Raw genomic sequence first — 16,103 nt, forward strand, 5'->3', positions numbered from 1 at the left:
CCGGCGCTCCAAGGCCAGCGTGGCTCCGCTGGTCGGGCATCTGCTCGTGGGAGTCCTCTCCCTCTTTCCACCCACAGCTCGAAGTCCTGTCTCTCCTGAGGCCGGGCCTCACCCAGGGGGTGTGCTCCTGTTCTGTGCTGGACTTGGGGCGGCTGGGCACCAGGCCCTCTCTTGGTCATGCTGTGTGGCTGGTGTTGCCCCGAGTCTCGCCACCCCGTTCTGGGTGGGGTGGGCAGCGGGCCCACGGCTCTTGATGGGCTCTTCCTCAGTGCGTCCCTCTGTCGTTCCCGTCTCCGCCTCTCCCCTCATGGACCTCTTCCGGAACACCCTGGAACGTTCTGGCCGATTGGTAGTTGTGAGGATAGCGTCGCTGTCCCCGGCACTGCAGACGGAGAAGCTCCCGTTGTTCCTAACCCCCTGTACTCACAGGCGGCAGACGGAGAAGCTCCCGTTGTTCCCTAACCCCCTGTACTCACAGGCGGCAGACGGAGAAGCTCCCGTTGTTCCCTAACCCCCTGTACTCACAGGCGGCAGACGGAGAAGCTCCCGTTGTTCCTAGCCCCCTGTACTCACAGGCGGCTGGTACCTGTCCCGGTCCCACCAAGACTCGGTTTCTGGGCAGCTGACCCGAGACGTGTCCTCTGCATCTGGCGACCGTCCGCTGGCAGGAGGGTGGAAAGTGTCCCGGGAAGGGGTCGTTGTGGTGCCCTGTGCTTGGGGGCCATCGTGGGCACCCTCCCGGGGAGTCGGGCGGGCAGGACAGAGCCCGGATTGCCCGTGCCCTCATCACATACCGTCTGGAGGTGGCTCTGGCCCGGCCGTGTCGCTGGTGAGCCCCAGGTTGCGCTCCCTGTCTGTCACTGGGGTTGGGCACAAAGGACAATTGTGCCAGCAGATGCCCCGTGCCCCCGCAGCTCCGACGCAGGGCAGGACCATGGTGGCAGTGCAAATGGGGGCTTTCTGCAGATGCTGCTGGGAGGCTGGGCGTGGGCAGCGGCAGCCTGCGCCCGTCTGCTGACTGTGCAGTGATTGGTGCGCTGTTTCCGGTCGCCCACGGGGTGTTCCTGAGTCCGTGGTGCCGTCCGTGGAATGCTGGCAAGGCACACGGGTCGAGAGAGTCGGGCGCCCCGCGTGGAGCGCACCACGCCCGCCGCGCAGGCTTCCTTTCCCGCCAGCTCGATAAGCTGGCGCAGCCCGGAGCCTATGCGGTCCGCACGGCCCCCGGGCATCCAGAGTGGCCCCGACTCTGAGGGGGTGGAGCAGAGGTGCGAGTCTGGCCGGTGCCATCCCTGGGGAGGACCCGTGGCCCCAGCTCCCGTGCGCTGGGGTGTCCACTGCTGTGCTCGGTCTGACCGCCCCGGTTGCAGGGCCGATGCCACACCCCGTGGCTGGCAGCCTCGCTCCTGAGGGCTGGCGTGGGGGCCTGGCCCCTCCACCGCTCCCCACCCCCCAGAGTCCTGTCCTTCAGTAGCTCACACTGTCCTGGCTGTGCAGGGACTGTCTGGGGCCCCTCTGCGCAAGGCCAGGTGAGGCCTGGGGAGGTGGCGGGGTCCCCAGACCATCCCAAGAGCAAGGTGTCCAAGACAGCCAGGGGGCAGGGCGTATGGGCCCCTGAGGGACAGGACTCTTGGAGGAGACAGAGCTCTGGGGAGGAGCCGGAAGGGTGTGTATGAGCCATGCATGGGGACAGCAGAGTCTTTGTGTGTCCCACACAGCTGCTGGGTGACCTCACTTGCGAGGTGGGTGCTGACCTCGCCCACCTCAGCGTCCATGCCCGCGGGGGTGCCCACACAGCAGCCAGTGCTGCCTTGGGCATGCTGGCTCCTCCCTGGAGGCTTCGGGCATGATGTCCGACGGGCCAGATCCCGGCGGTGCACAGAGCGGAGTGGCCGGGGCTCAGCTTTGGGCTCTACCTGGCTCACCTGGGGTTGCACCAGCAGACAGGACACAGGTCAGGGACCAGAGGCAGGACGCAGGGGGGGAGGGCCAGGTCAGGGTCTAAAGTGACTGTCACAGGGGGGCAAGGAGCTGGAAGCCGGCGGAACGGGGACCGCAGATTCGGGCACTTGGGGACAGCCCCAGAGGCGAAGGGCGAGGCAGAGATGGTCAGGCTTCTGAGTGAGAAGAGAGGTCATTGAGTCCATCACAGAACACTGCAGAGAAGGGACGTTCAGGGCATGACGTGCCCCGCACCCACGTGGGCCCTGCAGCAGAGGAGCCCGCCGAGCGCAGCGGTCTGTGGGTCCCCGGCTCCCGCTCTCGTCCGCCCACCCACTGGGACCGTCCCTGTTGCCCTGGGCTTTGAGGCCGCATGCACGGACTGTGTTCTGACGGTGCCTGTAGGGTCCTATCCCAAACTGGTCGCCATCAGCCGTCAGTCTCAGTGACCCTCCCGGGCCCCTCCTGCCCTCGGGGAGCTACTGTCGCCTTGTGCTGGGGGTTTTGCCTTTTTTTAATGACCCCCTGAATCGTCATTCCCTGTGAAGTCTGCTGAGGGTCACAGAGGAGGGAGACGCGCTTGCATCTACCTGCGGCCATGCAGTCCCAGCCGCACGGTGGGAACCCTTTCCTCCTGACCACCCGGGAGGAGACGTGCTTGCATCTACCCATGGCCGTGCAGTTCCAGCCTCACGGTGGGAGCCCTTTCCTCCTGACCACCCGGGGTCGCTCCCGTGAAGGTCGGCGGGAGCTCAGCGCGGCCCCTGCCCGAGACCGCCATCCACTCCGCCTCTGCCCGTGCTGATGGCTTCTTCGGGGGAAACGTCATGGGTTGAGGTGTGTGTTCTGTCTACAGATGAGAGAGATGCCACCCCCTCCCGGCCCATGGCGTCACCAGGCTCGTGGACAGACTTTTGGAGGTGACCCTGCCCCCTCAGGTGCCTGGGCACCTTGTGTTTGACTTTGCCATTTCTCCATGGTGTCTCAAGCTGGCAGGTTATTTTTGTCACCCTGCCTACGATCTGCTAGGACCCTGAGTCCGGTACGTGTGTCTTTCCCCGGGCATGTAGAATCAACACCGTCAGGTTGGAGAACATTTCTCCCCGGGTGCCCACTGCAGCTGGGGACTCGAGACCGGGCTCCGTCCTCCATCCCAGTCTTCCTGTGCTGCGTCCCCGGCCACCTCGGCCCCGTTCACTCGCCTCCGCGTCTATTTCAGTTACTGCATGCGTCCCTGCGTCCCCGTGTCCTTGTTGAGGGGTTGGGTGTCTGTGTGTCTGTGTATGTGTGAGTCTGTGTGTCTCTGTGTGTCTGCGTGTGTGCTGTGTATATGTGTGTGTGCATGTGCATGTGTGCGTGTGTCTGTGTGTATGTGTGTGCGCTGTGTCTGTGTCTGTCTGTGTGTCTGTCTGTGTGTCTGTCTGCAATGTGTGTCTGTGTTTATGTCTGTGTCTGTGTGTATGTGTGTCTGTGTGTATGTCTGTGTGTATGTGTTTCTGTGGGTCTGTATGTCTGTGTGTGTGTCTATGTGTGTCTTTGTGTGTGTGTGTCGGGTGTATGTGTGTGTATGTGTGTGTCTGTGCATGTATGTCTTCGTGTGTGTCTGCATATGTGTGTCTGTGTGTATGTCTGTGTCTGTGTGTGTCTGTGTATGTGTTTCTGTGTGTATGTCTGTGTGTGTGTGTCTGTCTGTGTCTGTGTATGTGTCTGTGTGTGTGTCTGTGTGTATGTGTCTGTGTGTGTATGTGTTTCTGTGTGTATGGCTGTGTGTGTGTCTGTGTGTCTGTGTGTGTCTATGTGTCTGTGTGTGTTTCTGTGTGTATGTCTGTGTGTGTCTATGTGTCTGTGTGTGTGTGTGTGTGTCTGTGTGTCTGTGTCTGTGTGTGTGTTTCTGTGTGTGTTGGTGTGGGGGGGGAGGGGTTCATCTCCTTGACCTTCGCGTCCTGTATCTTCCTCTTACTTTCTGACGTGGGCTTTGTTGGTCGCTGGAACAGACTCCTTCTGCTGTCCCCCCAGCTCCATCACCTGGGGTTCCTGGCTCGCCCCCCTCAGCCCCTGTGGCCTCCCCTGACTCTCGCTCACAGTGTCTCGTTTCCACGTGGCTGTGTGAACTTGGGCTTTGTTTGATCTGTCGGGTTCTTCTGCGCTCAGACCAAGGACCCGTCGTCCCTCTGCTTGTGCAGGGTCACCCGGCGGACTGACCGCAGGCGCTCGTGGTGTGGGGGTTCCCAACAGGCCGTGCAGAGTAGATACCGACCGAGGTCTCGCTCCAAAGCCGGCCTAAGCCGCAGACATCGGGGCAAAGCTCAGACTCTGAGAAAACAGGCCGACAAGTGACTCCTCTTCCTCAGACGCCGTCTGCCGGGGTGTGGCTCCCCTGGCTTGTCGGACTGCATCACCCTTCTATGGTCGGTCCAGGGTGGGCGGGGGCCAGGTTTGCCTGTGGGGGTCTCGGTTTCCAGGTCTGCCCTGTGCCGGTCCCAGGCTCTCTCTGCCTCCTCTCCTGGTGGGGGTCTCGGTTTCCAGGTCTGCCCTGTGCCGGTCCCAGGCTCTCTCTGCCTCCTCTCCTGGTGGGGGTCTCGGTTTCCAGGTCTGCCCTGTGCCGGTCCCAGGCTCTCTCTGCCTCCTCTCCTGGGGAGGGGGAACACTGAGTCTGCACTGGAGCTCCTCGGGGAGGCAGACTCCTGGGACCACCTGGCGTCAATACCAGGGTGCGTGCGGCTTTGCCGCTTTGTTCTTGGACTTGGGGACCCTCCCTGTCTCATGAGGTCTGCATGTCTGCAGGAGGGTGCTTGCCGTGTGTCGGCAAGCCTGCTAAGAAACCTTGCAGAGAGGGGCTCTTCATGGCCTCAGACCCACTTAGCAGTCCTCACCAACAGAGCTGTCCCCAGCGAGGGGAGCCACTGTGCCTCCCAGGGAGAGGGCTGGGCGCTGACCTTGCAGGCTGATGCTCCTCTGGACAGTCAGTCCCTCGTCCCCGGGAGTTACTTTCAACACAGACTCAGAGACCACCTCTCATGATTTTCAGCGATGGCGCCTGGGGGGGTGGCCCAGGCATGTGCGTCTGGAACGAGGCTCCCTGGCAAGGTCTAGGGCCAGGGCGCAGGGACACCAGAGCGGAGTTTCCATGGCTTCTGGTCCATGTCTCACTATGGTGTCATGTGGGTCGAAGAAGTGCTTCTGTCCTGTTTAGGACAAGAGTAGGATCCCAGGTGCCCTCCTGGGCTCTGCAGCCCGCTGTGGTCTCAAGCTGGGACGTCACCCCAGGCTCTGGGAGGGCTTCTGGTTATAACTCTGGTGACGATCCCAGTTGCCACGTTAGTCGTGCTGGCCTCAGGACTGGGGGAAGAGGCCCCTGCTGGGTCTCGCAGGTGAAGGGAGGCCTGTGGCCCCCCTGGGTGGGTGTGGGAAGAGGCCCTATCTCGGTGTCCTCCTTGCTGCTTTCCCCACTCTGGGCTGCTCCGTGTGGCTGGGCCCAGGTGAACGACTGTGTCCCTCAGACTCGGTGCAGGCGGCTGTGGCCCCCCTGGGCGGGTGTGGGAAGAGGCCCTGTCTCGATGTCCTCCTTGCTGCCTTCCCCACTCTGGTCTGCTCCGTGTGGCTGGGCCCAGGTGAACGACTGTGTCCCTCAGACTCGGTGCAGGCGGCTGTGGCCCCGTGCACCCCTCCAGGCTGCTGCGCAGAAGCCTCCAGGGGCTTGGGGTGCCCACCCGGCCTCCCCCTCCCCAGCCCTGCGCCTTGGCCTCCTGGGGGCTCACAGACACCTCCGCACGCAGACCTTCGTCCGAAGGTCCTCCGCCTCTGCCCGTCTCCCCGTGAGGATGAGAAGCCCCTCTTGGATCTCAGCAGACGTCCGTTTTCCGGGGCCTCGGAAGCAGACAGGACACGGACGGCCCAGAGAGGACACAGTTGGGTCCCTCGCCCAAACGCCCGCACCCCGGGTTTGCCGGGCGTCTCCGGGTTCGGTTCTGCTGGGCCACTCGGCACCGCTCCTGATTTCACTTGTGGGGACGTGACTATCCCCACCCAGCATGAGCAGTTCTTTGTCCGTGGGTTCCTGTGGTGTCCGGTCAAGGACTCACGCGGACGGCGCCATGCCCTGGGCTTGCAGGGCCGGGACGGAACCCGCAGGCTGACTTGGAACCCGGCGGGGAGGCTCCCAGACGCATTCCCGAGCTGTCAGAATGGGGGGCAGCGTTCACGGTTTCAGGGGTGTCGTCCCTGGTTTTAGCCTTTTCGCCTGTCACGGGGGACATGAAAACCCCAGGCCAGAGACTCTCTAGAAAAACAATGATAACAGAGATAGTTCGTATCAGACCCGACGGGATATACTTAAAGCATTTAAATGATTGACCCATCAATTGGTCTGTCTAGTTATAACACCAAATCCAATAGCCAAATAGGAAAAAAAAAATGAATAATGTGTAAAAGGAGAAAGAGACCAGTCTACAAAGCAATAGAGGAAAAAAAATAATGAAAATAATGAAAGCAAAAGCTGATTTTTTAGAAGATTGATAGAATTGACAGAACTCTGCCCAGACCTGTCAGGAGGAAGAGAGAGGAGGCACGAGTCAGCAGGGTCAGGGGGGAGAGAGCAGTGCCTGCCCTCTAGATATTTAAAAAGGGTCGAAAGGCAACATTCTACACAGGTGTTTAAATTCAGCAACTTTGATGAAGTAGGCAAATTTTTTTGAAAGACATAAACAACTCAGGAAACAGATAACCTGAATAGTTCTATGTTGGTGGCTGAAGTCAAAGTGGTGGTTAAAAACATTCCCCCAAAGAATATTCCAGGACCACATTCACGAGTGAATCCTGACAAACATTTACGAAAAAATAAATAAAATCAATCCTAGACTACATTTTCTAGAACGTTGAAAAGGCAGGAATACTTCCGAAAACTCATTATGAAGCCTTCATATGAAAACCAACCAAAGGCCTTATAAGAAGAGAAAGGTTTAACTAAGTATCCCTTGTGAACATTAATGCAACATATATCTCTCTCTATATATACACATATATGTACGTATGAAAGTTTGTATACACCACAAAACACACACACACACAAACAAGCAAAGTTCTAGCAAATTGAACAATCTATTAAAAGGATAATACATCATGACAGCTGGGGTTCGGGAAGGCAAAGTTAGATTGACATTTTAAAGATCAGTCAGTTGGGGGTATTACCAAATGAAAAATAAGAAAAACCCTATAATTACCTCAGTGGGTGCAGAAAAAGAATTTGACAGAATCTGAGGGCCCCTCATCATGAAAGCTCTCAGCAAATAGAAAGTAGGAAGGAGGCATCTCAACGTGGTGAAGGTCGTCAACAAAGACCCCACGGCTAACAAACTGTAAAGACCGACTGCTCCTCCCCTCAGCCCCCGCAGGTCGGGACCTTATCACTTGCATTCCACAGTGAACCAGAGATTCTAGCAAGTGGAGTAAGAAATGGAGGGTAAGAAATGGAGGCATCCAGGTTGGAAAAGGAAGTAAGACTCTCTCTCTACCTGCCAGTACCGCAGTTACATCTGCGCAGAAAACCGGGCTGAGTACACAAGGCGGCTCCTAGCATCAGTATGTGAATTCAGCAAGGGGGCAGGTGGAAGACCCATCCGTGAAAGTCCGCTGTGTTTCTGTGTTCTAGCAGAAACATTTGAAACGCTCAAGAGACAAATGTGACAAGAGATATGAGAGCCATGCCCCAGAGACCACAAAGCACGGCTAGGAGAGATTAAAGACGATCTAAATATAGTAGATAGAGAGAGGCACACCATGTCCGTGAATCACAAAACATCGAATGGATTCGCGGCCAAAACCCCAGCAGGCGTTTTGCAGAAACGAAGACTCTGCTTCTGGAGTTTGTATGGAAATGCGGATGACCTAGCGTGCTAAAAACAACTTGGAAAATGAACAAAGTCGGAGGGCGACCACTAGCGGTGTGGTGTTCGCCTAAAGATAAGCAAGCAGGTCACCGACACAGAATGGAGTCCAGCTAGACCAACGTGTTTCTGGACAGTTGACTTTTGACCGAGGCGCAAAGGCACGGTGGTAGAGAAAGGGTGGTCTCTTCCGTGAGCTACACTGGAACAGCTGGATGTCCGTATGCCAGAAATGTGAACACCTTGCACCATACATGACAGAGTAACTCAAAATTTATCATAAGCCAAAACCTAAAGTCCAAAAACCCATAAAAAGAAAGCACAGGAGAACATTTTTTTATGACTCCGAGTTAAGAGATTTCTTGGGCGGGGATACCCACCCAGAGCGCAAGCCGTGAATAAGGACACATTGATTGGCCATCACAGACTTAAAAACCTTCTTTTTGAGGGATGCTACGGAGAGAATGAAAAGACAAACCAGGAAAAACGTCCATTTATACATCGGTTCAAGGACCTGTGTGTAATCCAAAACGTATGAGGGACAACTTACTACTGAGTAAGAATAAAAACGGGTGGAAGGTTTGAACAAGAACTTCATCGAAGAAGATACATATATGGACCAGCACAGAGAAAGTGCTCAACACCATCAGTTATTAGGGAATGCCAAGTAAACCCACAGTGAGCCGCTGCTACACAATGGCCGTATTGGCTAACATGAAGACCAGCCATGCTGAGTGCTGGCGAGGGGATGGAGAAACTGGGACCCTCACTCGCTCCCGGTGGGGGTGGCCAGTGGCGCAGCTGCTTTGGAAACGGCTTGGCATGTTTCTTTTCTTTTTATGAGAGAGAGAGACACAGGGACAGATAGGGACAGACAGGGAGGGAGGGAGATGAGAAGCATCAGTTCTTTGTTGCAGCATCTTAGTTGCTCATTGATTGCCTTCTCATATGTGCCTTGATAGGGTGGGGTGGGGGCTACAACAGAGCGAGTGACCCCTTGTTCAAGCCAGTGACCTTGGGCTCATGCCAGTGACCATGGGGTCACGTCTAAGATCCCACGCTCAAGCCAGCAACGCTGCGCTCAAGCTGGTGAGCCTGCACTCAAAGCCGGGCGACCTCAGGGTTCTGAACCCAGATCCTCTGCATCCCAGTCCAACGCTCTATCCACTGTTTGGCAGGTCTCTTATGATGTTAAGTACACACCTGCCACGCGACCTGGGTATCCGTCCAGGGAGACACGGGTCGACGCACCCATCGATGCCCGCACGTGGAGTGTCCCTCGCGGTTTTATGAAAACGCGGAAACAGCCCAAATAAATGCCCATCAGGTTTCAAATAACGTTTCTGAAGGTTGCAGGGTACGCATACAATGGAATGCCGCCCACAAGTGAAAAGGAATAAACTGGTAATGTACTACTCGCCTGGATGAATCTCACAATAATCCTGATGAGTGGAAAGGGCCAGGCAAAGAGAAAAGGTCCATACTCCCTTACTTACATACTATTCAGAAAATGCAGACTAATCGAGAGTGACAGCCTGTTTGATGGTCACCTAGGGATGGGCGGGGGACTAGGGACCATTTTGGGAGGAGGCATTCAAAGGACAAAAGGAAACTGGGGGGGGGGAGGCAGTGATGGTCACCCTGTTCATTATCTTGATTGTGGTGATGGTTTCATCACGTGTCCAAAGTTACCAAGTTGTAAAATTTAAACACATGCGGTTTTATCCTATGTCTGTTCTGCCTCAGTGGAAAAAAAATGTAAAATAAAAATATTTTGCAAAGCAAAAAAAAAAAAAGGTAATTTTAGGAAAATACCTGCTGTTCGTATCAAAGACATAGGGTAAATTTTTATGGATCTAGTAAGATGTAAGTTATGAAGAAAAAAAGGATAAAAGGCATAAAAGAACAGTTCTCAGGAAAAGAGTCTTGAGGATGAAAAGATGCTGATAAGCTGGATTGTGATAAGAGAAATACACATTAATGCAATGGAAGGTGTTTTTTTGCTTATCTGATTACTAAACACTAAAGACTCTGATAATGCCAATGGGTGGGCAAAGCTCAGTCATCCATGTGGGGAAAATATATCGATACAACAACCTCCACGGAGACAATGTCAGTGAAAATTCAAGGCATCTGTGCCCTCAAACCCTTCCAGAAAGGCGCTCCACTCACTGACACTGCCCGTTTGCTAAAGGATCGTTAGAACAACAACAAAAACAGCCAGCCACAGACACACCCACCCAGGGAGGGCTGCTTGCAGAAAGTATCCTATCTCCGCTACATTACCATTAAAACCGAAACCGTCCTCTCAGCCTGGTGAAAGACATCGCTGATACCTGATCCCAGAAATAACAGCGCCCAGGGTTCGGAAGAGCAGAGAGATCTGCCATCATGTGCGTGCACGCGGAGTTTACAGAATGGGTGGGGGCGGGTGTGTGTGGTGGTGTCTGTCTGTTTCTTTGTGTCTGGGAATAGATCGGAGAACATGGAATTATCTTCTCCTTAAAGGTTAAATATCATAGTGATGTTGTAAAAACCCTCGGAGCCTGGTACTTGTTTTCAAGAAGATCTTTAATCTCTCTCTCTTTTATTCTTTTAGTCTGCTTTATGGTCATTTGTTCTATATAAATTTATTGCATCTCTTTTGGGGGTAATTTATGCATTGCTATTTAATTCCTCGAGGGTTTTAACTGTGCTGCCACTTGGTGGAAACAAGTTTTCTCTTAGTGACTTTATGTTCTTTCGTATCTGTCATCTCTCTTTTTTTCTTCCTTGAACTTTCCAGTTTTGCTTTAAAAATTTTGAGAGATTTATGTTTTATTGTGCATTTACTATTTTATCAGGAAAACTACCTTTTCTGTTCATTTTGTTTTCCATTTTGCCAACTTGGACTTTTATAGCTATTTATTCCCTCGTCTTCCTGGTTAACTTTATACTTTTTAAAAAGTTAATTCAGAGTCATGCTTACTTTGTTTATCTTAAGCCTTCTAGAAAGGCATCTAAAGGTTATAAATTTTCCTCTGATTGCAGCATTAGCTGTGACAAGTAGATCTTACTATGAAATATGTTCTTTTTCATTGCTTTCTTGACAGTTTTTATTTTGTGTTTTGATTTTTCCTCTTTGATCTATATAGTTCTTTTAAGAGATGTTTTCTTAATTATTAAGCAGTACTTTTTTTAAAGTCACTGTTTATTTGTAATTTATCAGACTTACACAGTGACAGAATGTGGCCTGGGGCCATCTTTTATAAAATGAAGATTTTCTTTTGTGTCCAAGTATTAAAAAAAAAAAAAAATCCTTGCTTTTGTAAAATGCCCATGGACCTAAGTTAAGAAGATTTATGCTCTGTTTGTAGAACACCAAACTTGATCTGCACATGCAGGTAAAAATGTATATAGAGATGTAAGTATGATATATATATACATATATGCCTGTCCTTACTCATTGGATTATTATTTTTTCAACCTAATGTATCTGCTGCCAGATTCTGAACCTGGAAAATTAGGTCCCGCCATTGTAATTATGTCTTTAAGAGTCTAGTGGCGGGCTGGTGGAGTGGTGTGGGGCACAGCCTGCCAGCCAACCTCCCTGGGGCTGGGGCCAGCTCTGCCTTTCCCCCTGGGTGAGTGGACACGCTCCGGCCTTCTCTGCACCTGTTTCTGATTCCGGGCAATGGGGATTCTAGCAGGGCCAGTCCCAGGATTGTAGTGCTGACCAAGCGCGTTAGAACGTGCACGCATCCAGCCCACGCAGGGTCCGCACAGATCCTGTACACCGGCTGGTGTTTTGTCTTCTGCGCTGAGAGCCTTCCCACCCCTCCCCTCCCCCTTCCTCTTTCCCTCCCTTCCCCACCGAACAGCCCATACGCCCTGCGGGTCCCATGTCACAGATCTCAGGGCTGGCCTTCTTTTTTTTTTTTTTTTTTTTTAAGCTTTCTTAAAATTATATCACTTTAGAATAGTCACACCTCCGACTCCTCAGGTGTGCGTAACACGTCTGTTTTTCTGCAGCCCTTCGCTTGCCTGGCCCCCCTCCCCTCTGTGACCTGCGTTAATCATCTCACATCCCCCCCCCAGCTCATCCTATAGGGTGAATGACAGCTGCGTGATGGGGGCTTGGCCTCGATTTCCAAACACACGGGGCCATGGGACGCGTGCTCTCCTGCGTCTCTGCCTTTCCCGTTCAGTAACATGGGGTCCCCCCCAGGACGCTAGAGCACCTCATTCTACAGCGTTCTCGCTCCCCTTCCGTGTGCCGCGCGCTGCAGTGCCCTCTGCGGCCGGGCGTGCGCGTGCTTCCGGTTTCCGGCCATTCTCTGGGCACCCCCGGGTGCGCCCCGCGTCCCTCGGCGATTCTCTGGGCACCCCCGGGTGCGCCCCGCGTCCCTCGGCGATTCTCTGGGCACCCCCGGGTGCACCCCGCGGCGGTTCTCCAGGCACCCCCGTGTGCGCCCCACGTCCCTCGGCGATTCTCTAGGCACCCCCGGGTGCGCCCGGCGTCCCTCGGTTCTCTAGGCACCCCCGGGTGCGCCCGGCGTCCCTCTGTACAAGAGCTTCCGTTCCCCTGTGGTCACTTCCCAGGGGTATGGGCCTGCCGGGGCCGCTGTGACAAAATACTGAGGTGGGCGGCCTAGGCAGCGGGTATCAATCCGCAGTCCCGGAGGCTGGAACGCCGGCTCCTCCTGAGGCCTCGGCCCCGGGCGTGTAGCTGCCGCCCTCTCCCTGCGTCCCCACATGGTCGTCCCTCCGCGCGGGTCCGTGTCCTGATCTCCTTTTCTGGTAAGGACACCGGTCCCATTGGGTGAGGGCCCACCCCAGTGACCTCACTTTCACGGCCTCACCACACAAGACTGTCCTGGTCTGAGCGGCTGGTGTTCGGAGCTTCCTCATCGGGTCCTGGGGGCACCGTCAGCCTGGAACGTGGGTATCGGTCATTCATTGCAGTGTCGCGGGGTCACCGCCAGGCCTTGCGTCCCACAGGCTGGGCTCCCCTCACCCCCCAACCCTCCTGCCAGCCATCGTCCACCAGCCGTCCTGCATCTCATCAGCTGGCTGGGGCGGAATTCCTCCACGCCGTCCCGCACTGATGGGGCCGAGCTGTTGGGCACACTGCAGGCTACGAGCAGCGTCCCTGGCCCCTGTCAGGGTTCCAGCAACCCACCCCCTGGGGTTATGACAACGAAAATGTCTCCAGACATTGCCAAGTGTCCCCTGGGGTTGGGAGAGGGAGGCAGAATCACCCCCGGTTGCGAACTACGGGGCTCAACTGATACCTCAGGGTTTTGGTCTTGTTTTTTAAACTTAGTTTGGAAATAATTCTGAGCTACAGAAGAGTTACAAGAGGAGGGGTGAGACACCCGACACTCTCTGCTGAGACGTGGTGGGACCGAGGGCCACCGGTTCACCCCCACGTGCCGGCTCATCCGACCACCTTCCTGTCTGCGTCTTCGCCTCACACGCTCTTTCCTGAAACATTGGACAGTGAGCTGCATTTTGCTTTGCCCCCTAAACATCTCGCTGTTTCCTTAAAAAAAAAAAAAAATCAATAAGATAGCCCAGTTAGGGACCTCTGCAGTAAATGTTAATCTGACCCCTTGGCCTCACCCCCTGCGCTCCCGGTCGGTCACCCGTTGACATGGCGACTTGCTTTCTCTCCTGTGTGGGATCCCGTCCGGGGTCACGCCGCCTCTCACGTCCCTTCACCCTCCTCTCGTCTGGAGTATGTCCAGTCTCTGTCCTTTATGACAGTGGCATTTCTTTCTTTCTTTATTATTATTATTTTTTTTTATTATTATTATTTGAAAGGCAATCGTCCCACCGCCTCTTGGCGGGGTCGGCCTGGAGTTTCCTCCTGGTGGCCCTTGAGCGTGTGCATTGCGGCCAGGGGACGTAGCCCACCCTGTGCTACGTTCCTCGGGGCAGCGGTGGGTGGATGTCACGCGCAAGGCCCCTGATGCCACCCGCCCCTTGCCCCTGACTGGGGCTGGCATGTTCCTGTAATCACCCCGCGGAAACACTGTCCAGTTGTCCGCTGAGCAGATACCACCCCCCAACTTTGCCTCGTAACCAGTAAACAATCTGTGGGAGACGCCTTCAGGCTGTGCAGACATCCTGCTTCTTATCAAATGAGAAATGTCTTGCGGATGAAAGGCTCTCTGGAGCCAGGCTTTATTGGGGTGGTTGCAAAATCGCGAGCTGCTTCCAGCGCCAGGACCCCCGTCCACAAAAGTGCTGATGGTCGCTGCGGCCCAGAGCGCGCTGCCGTCCGGAATGTGACCCCGGGAGGGGAGTGCGCCCACGTTCCGCTGTGAGAGAGCCTTCCTTCTCTGCTGTTTGTTTATTCCTATCGATGTATATTATCTGGGCGCCTGTTTTGTGGACTCCTATTATAATTCTTTACTGCCCCTTAATTATTTTGATGTTGGGGTCGTTCCCGATTTGGCCTCCGGGAGCTCCATTCGAGGGGGGCCTGGCTTCTGTGTGTTTGTGACATGCTGACATTTTCTTTTTCTTTCTTTCTTTTTTTTTAAAAGAATTTCTTTATGTTCCGGGAAACAAGATGTAGGCTCTTTTTTTAATTTTTTTTTTTTTTACACACTCTGCCCCAGCCCTGAAACCAGGCAGTTTTCCAAGGAGTCCTGGGGCTCCTTTGAAATGGGAAATTATTATAAACCTAAATTTTGGGAGGGGGCACTGTGTGTCCTCATTGCCACTGGAGATCTCTTCTTCTATCCCCTTTCTGTGCGCAGAGCTATGGAAAAGCGGGCACGTCCGAGCACAGGCTTATGCCCACACATGCCCACGGGCAAGCACACACAAGAACACGCAGACACCGTGGAGAGCCACACGTGCCCCCACATCCCAACTGCGTGCTTCCTTGTCAACCAGCCCCTTTGCCCAGGGAGATGCCTGCATCCCAGCCATGCCCAAACGCGGTCAGTGCTTGGCGTACAGTGCATCCGACACTCCCTTCGCTGCTTTGTCCCGAGCCGCCGGAAAATCGGGCCAAACAGAAAGATCCCGGGGTTCGCTTATCAGTCTGTGCCCCAGCCGACTCAAGACTAAGGGCGGACAGTCAAAGGTTGCGGCGTGTTTCAGCCCCTGGTTTGCGGACTGGCGCAGGTCCATGAGAGCATCGCTACCCCTGAAGCTGGATGAAGGGGACAGACCCAGTGACCTTGTTCGAATTCGCTGCTGCCCAGGGTAATTTCTGCCTCTGCAGTTCCCCGAAATAATTCCCCTGTTTTCACCGGTCCCCACGTGTAAAAAAGGTTGAAAACCACTGAGACGTAGGATCTCAGATTGTTTGAGTTAGTGACCCTCTCTCCCCCTGGCCGTCTCCTCTTAGTGACCCTCTCTCCCCCTCGCCATGTGGTCACAGTGCTCCTGTGAAAACTAGTTGGGTCAGGCTCACTTTTTAACTCATTTTCTCAAACCGCCCTCCCAAGGTAGAACGTACGTACCAGACCGTCCCTCAGTGTCCCCGTTGTTTCAGTAATTTGCCGACTTGTGCCCTGGTCGCACCACCACCCAGGTGCAGGACACTCCCCCTCCTGCCCCACCGTGAGGCCCGTCGTGCCCCCTTCCAGCCCCCGCCACCTCTCATCTGCTCTCTCACGGTCTCTCCGGATCAGCCTGCCCTGGGCGATTCATGTCAGTGGAATCATCTAAAATGGAATCCTTACCTCTCTGGCTTCTTTTAGTGTATTTTTGAGGTTCCTCTAAGATAATAGCACGTACAAGTGTTTTGTCCCCTTTCGCTGCTGAAAGCCACTCCATGGCGTGGATATAAGACGCCTGGTGTGTGCAGCCGCCAGCCAAGGGGTGCCGGCGTGGTCCCGCCGGGGGGCTGCCCTCCTCTGGCTGGCTGTGCGCACTCACGTGCAGGACCCGCTGTCGGGGCGAGCTGGCGTTTCTCTTGGGGAGACAGACGGCTGAGTCCAGTGCTGACTCTATGCAACTTTCAGAAGAATTGCCAAACTGTTTTTCCAACATGGATGTGCCATCTTAACATTCCCTCCAGCAGTCTGCTGAGGGACCTCCTGTCTCCGTGGCCTTACCGGCATTTGCTCCTGTCTGCTCTGTTATAGTCAGCCCTGGAGGGCTGAAATGTTATCTCACTGTGGTGTTGGTGTGCCCTTCCCTAATGGCTGATGATGCTGAAAATTTTTTTTCTTTTTCTTTTTTTAAGTGAGAGGAGGGGAGATAGACAGACTCCCACATGCGCTCCAACCAGGATCCATCTGACAACCCTTGTCTGGGGCCGATGCTTGAATCAACTGA

General features: G+C 54.6%; 1 protein-coding gene across 9 annotated transcripts in view; it reads left to right on the forward strand.

Moving 5' to 3' along the window:
* Window positions 1-16,103, forward strand: part of KCNQ1 (potassium voltage-gated channel subfamily Q member 1) — a 322,087-nt gene that overhangs the window by 91,584 nt on the left and 214,400 nt on the right. The window lies entirely within an intron of this gene.

This window comes from Saccopteryx leptura, chromosome 1 (assembly GCF_036850995.1).
Source record: "Saccopteryx leptura isolate mSacLep1 chromosome 1, mSacLep1_pri_phased_curated, whole genome shotgun sequence".
NCBI lineage: Eukaryota > Metazoa > Chordata > Mammalia > Chiroptera > Emballonuridae > Saccopteryx > Saccopteryx leptura.